This window comes from Poecilia reticulata, chromosome 2 (genome assembly GCF_904066995.2).
Source record: "Poecilia reticulata chromosome 2, P_reticulata-male-v2, whole genome shotgun sequence".
Lineage (NCBI taxonomy): Eukaryota > Metazoa > Chordata > Actinopteri > Cyprinodontiformes > Poeciliidae > Poecilia > Poecilia reticulata.
In genome coordinates, this window is record NC_088831.1 from 113265 (window position 1) to 118340 (window position 5076).

General features: G+C 38.6%; 1 long non-coding RNA gene across 1 annotated transcript; it reads left to right on the plus strand.

Annotated features, from left to right (window-relative positions):
* Positions 1-1270: 1270 nt before the first annotated feature.
* On the plus strand, positions 1271-3699 carry LOC145554465 (uncharacterized). Its single transcript, XR_014090420.1, has 2 exons — positions 1271-1516; positions 3591-3699. It is a non-coding gene; the product is annotated as an uncharacterized LOC145554465 (long non-coding RNA).
* The last annotated feature ends 1377 nt before the right edge of the window (positions 3700-5076 follow it).

Sequence of the window (5076 nt, forward strand, 5' to 3'; positions counted from 1 at the left end):
GAAATCCTTATCAGCTCTCTTCCCTGCCATAAAATTATCCCCTCCAAGAGATGAGGAATACTTCATGAGGTGGGGGTAAGGATTGCGTTCATGGTCCATCTGGCAATAGAGGTAAGATTCTTTTCCTTGCTGTGACTCTATAATGATGTGATGACTGCGTTCAGTGAGACGGGTCTTCGAACGCTTTTGCTTTCAAATATCTTTATTTGAACTTAAAGACAAAGATTAATCTTTCTCTTATTATTGAAACAGATTCTCATTCTTTGACAAATGAAAAAATGAAATTCCCATAACAAAGGTTCTCCATGGCATCTTAATGCAGTTCAGCCTTTGAATAGGCCACTTCTGAGTGACTTTATTCCTGTTTACTACTGGTCTGTCCATCAGTCCATCAGGTGATGTTGCTCCTATAACTGGATCCTTCACTGAGATCTCAGTAACGCTGGAACATCTTTTAGCCAGCAGGTGTTTGACGGGACAAGATGTTCCCATGGCGACACTGACAGAGCTCAGGCTGTAATGAAGTTAATTGGCGAGGAACACCACTGTCAGCAGTTTGTTACCACATCAGCAGGTCTGGGAATTAACTATGACTTCCCTGTTTGATCTGCTGAGTGTGCGACAACAATCATCAGCTTTTCCCATCCTACTGAAGTATTCACTGACATACAGGAACAGCCAAAGGGTTTAGTACACACAGCCGATCCCACCCGGCTGGTATTAATGCACATGTGCGAGATGATGAGCTCGGGGTGACCTACATTCTCAGAAAATTAATCTCACTCTGGAGACCAACTAGAATAAATCCCTGAGATAGAAATATGAACACAACTGTGTTACATACTCATCATTTTTAATAATTTTTTATTTTGGTTTAAAAAGAAAAATGAAACAGCTGGTGTTTTTTAATTTAGAAACAAACTGCCAGAATGAACACAGACTATCAGGACTCTGGCAGCTGCATTTTAGACAGCATTGCAGTACTCCAACCCACTGAAAAGAAAAACATCCACTAGTTTTTCTGTTTTGGCAGGAAACCCTTTGTTATTTCACTGTTTTTAGAACTTTGAAGAAGAGATGAATTTAGTACAATTTGGAAAGAGACCGCTGTGGAAGTCAGCAGAAAAGGACGAAAAAGTGATTTGAGTCTTGTTTAATTCTCAATGTCTTCCAACAAAAACCAAAAATGGAATGAATAACAACCGTTGGTGTCATCACACCTCACCTTCTCCCCTTCACAATAAAAGCCTACATTCTGGTGTGAAATATATACATTAGCTGTGTCCGAATTCAGGGTCTGCATCCTTCGAAGGACGGATTTGTAGGCCATAGCGTGGCGACAAGACCCATAGACATCAATACTAGATGCCTCATGGAGCGCTGAGTCGTACGTAAAAGCGTCCGCCATCTTCTATGTGGCAGCAGGGCGATCGGAGCTCCTTCAGTCCTGGGCTGTGTGGACTTATTTCAACCGTTTTACGAAACAAACTGGATTCATTAGGATTACCTTCCCCAGGTAAAGATGAAAGATCAGAATTACTTTACTTTGCAGCCAGAAATGTGCTTCTAAACAACCGGAAAATATTTCCCATGTAGCTAAATTGGCCCGGTATAACGTTACGTGCTGCTTTCAGAATAAAACCGCACATCCGGTCCATGTTTGAGCTACTCAAAGTAGGTTGCATGAGTGCTTGTGGCCTGGGCAGCTTGCATGTCTGGAAAGGCACCATTAATGCAGAGAACTATGTTCAGGTTCTAGAACAACATATGTTCCCATCTAGACATCTCTTTCAGGGAAGACCCTGCATTTTTCAACAAGATAATACCAGACCACATTCTGCAGCAATCACAACATCATGGCTACGTAGGAGAAGGATCCGGGTACTGAAATGTCCAGCCTGCAGTCCAGATCCTCATGTGCGTAACGGTCCTCAGCTTCTTGTCTTGCAGCTCTGTAGCTCCCTTCTCCTCGTCTCACGATCTTCCTGGTCCCACGGAAGGAACACACCAGTTCTTCCTCTTTGCCTTTGTTCTTTGCCTTGGTCTTTGTCTTTGGGGGTCTAAACCCAGCTGATGTGAGAAGTGCAATTTGAAGCCACATGTTGCGGGGCTAACGTGTAAAATAAGGAATGGTCTGAACTATTTTTATACTGATGCAAGATAGAAACTTCCCCTTTTCTTCAGGAAACCAGCTCTTCCTGTTTCATGACTCTCTTTCTGCCTGACTTTGATTTTTTATGATTAAATAGAAAAAAGTAGAATTAAAGCAAAGTTTGCAGGACACAATAACAACACACACAACCAGATTAATTTTATTACCGTCTGACTCTACTGCTGGGTCTTGATGTCACCTGTGTAATTAATTTTAAGGTAAATTTATTTATTGTTACTATTACACTAAAATCTCCAGCATGGGGAAGTGGGATGAGCTCGACTTTTCTCGACAATGGATAGATACATACATAGATAGAGATGGATATAACGTAAAAAATGTGTATATAAATAAGATGATTGAGTTAAACCCGAAATGAAAAGTGAGGCAGCTTTTCACTACGTTTTCTACTTATTTTTGAATACAAAGGTAAAATTGTCTTATTTTAAAAGGCTTTAATCTTGAAATTATATATATGTGTTTGATATTTTCTGGTTGTCTTCTATTAGTCTCCATCTGTCATCCAGAAGTGAGAGAAGTCACTGGAAACAGAGAGTTTCTCAGCAATGGGCACAGCAACTTAGGGGGAAAAGCTACAAAGTACTATTTTAATGGTCTTTTATTTTGAAATTATACATTAGATCTAGTTGCCACTTTCTGGTTCTGTTCTAGAGATGTTCCTCTGTCATCCAGAAGTGGTAGCAGTCTTTGGAAACAGAGAGTTTCTCGGCAATGGGCACGGAAACTTAGGGGGGGAAAGATGCAAAGTACTATTTTAATGGTCTTTTATTTTGAAATTACACATCAGATCTTGTTGCAACTATATATATATATATATATATATATATATATATATATATATATATATATATATATATATATATATATATGAGAGAGATATTAGTTTTTATTTTGCATTAGTTTTTCAGCATATATTATTTTCTGTTTGCAAATGCAGCGGCTGGAATCCTATTTTGAGTAGCTCAAACATGGACCGAATGTGCGCTTTTATTCTGAAAGCAGCATGTAAATGGGTGTACCATAATATCTTGAGCTACCGCGCACTTGTATATCGTGTGCTGGGCCGGCTGGAAGCAGAGCCGGCTAACTTTACCGCGGTGAAATAACCGCTGATTGTTAGCATAGCAGCTAACGTTTCATACTGTTTTCTAATGAGCGAGAGCTGATGAAAAACCGCTGTTAGAGGAGAAATTAATTAAAGACCAGAGGATTTAGTGAGGAAAGATCAGTCAGGATCAGAGCTGGAGCTGCTGGTCTTCAGTCTGTTTCACAGCTCAGCTTCACCATGTCGGTATTTAGCTATAAAGATGCTACGAGTCAGAGCCCAACATGCTGAAAATGTCTTTTTCTGAATGTGAAGGAAGCATGTATTTTCTATTACACTTTTGGATAATTTCTCTTTTATTCTTGGCTTTAGCCTGTGAACCAGGACGTCTCAGAAGTCATTGAGTTCTCCCAGTGTGACCAGCAGACTGAAGCCTGTGACCAGTGTTCCCAGTATAATAAATACATGTTTTATTCTTTCACTTTTTGTGTATTTTTAAATATCTCAGTCTGAAGTATTAGTGTATTAATGTAGCTTATGTAATGAAATAAACATAATTTACTCTGTTAGAATTATTTTCACTCTTTGCTGTCAATAGCAGAGTTGACATACTGTAATAAATATTTATTCTCTGGAAAAAAGTAAGAAAAATATGTAGTTTAATGTTTGACAATGACTGATTTATAAATCAAAAGTCATTTCTCAATAACGTATAAAAAATAAATACAGGAAAATTATTTGTTTCTTATCTTGAAATGTAAATTAAATTATGGAATTATGTAAATATATTCTTTAATAAAACACTGTAAAAGTGTGTCTGTTCATCAATTCAATATAAAAATGATCAGAATCATTTCTATCAAAACATTGTGCTCTTTATTCAGAAATGCCCCAAAACAATTAAATAATCACATCAAAAGTTAGAACCGCTCTTTAGTCATTTCTTTGATTGCCAAAGAAATGTGTGTGAGAAAATGTGTCAATGGCAGGAATTAACTTAAAATACTTTATAGAACGGCACTTTATAAAGTTCGGTCCATTCACTTGTATTAGCTTACTGGCACATATTCCACATTCAATATGGCGGACGCTGTTAAGTATTGCAGCAACGGGCCGGCCCGCTCCATAAGGCGTCTACGTATTAATGTCTATGACAAGGCCTGTCCGAATTCAAAGACTCCTTCAAATACGTCCTTCTTTTCCCCAGATTTGAAGGATGGGTCCTGTGTATCCTTCACGGCCCACGAGATCCCATAATTCATTGCGGGTTCCAACTGGGCGTTCAGGCAGAGCGTCAATGGCGGTGAATAGCGACAAATTATTTAGCTATATAACACTTTAAATGACACAACATGATTTGGTACAACGTTTTTAGGCGTGAATGTGTGTAAATCTCAAATATCTGCAATACATCACCTAAATGCAATATTGCTCTGACATTTTCGGACCTGTCTGCTACCGCTGCGTTAACAGCCAGGCTCCCCTCGCCAGCTGTCAGCTGGCCGGGCGCTCCAGGTTCGGTACACCGAGAGAAAACGCCTAACTCCTGGCACATTGTTATAAAAACTCCCGCTAGCTTTACCCAATGAGTGGGAGTTAAACACCGATATTATTCAAACAGGTCTGGTTGAAAAATGTTTGGTTTATAAAGTATTTCAAAGCAGAGCACATCGGTTTGATTAATTAAAATTAAGCCTTCAAACATAATATGTTTATTTAACCGGAATGTCCTATCTGCGATGTGGAGAGTATTATATTTGTAAATGAATAATTTGTATTCCTTGTAGAAAAGTGCAGTACACATTTGAACATTTTAGAATCATCAACTAAGATATTTCCTTTTTACTATGGAACATCC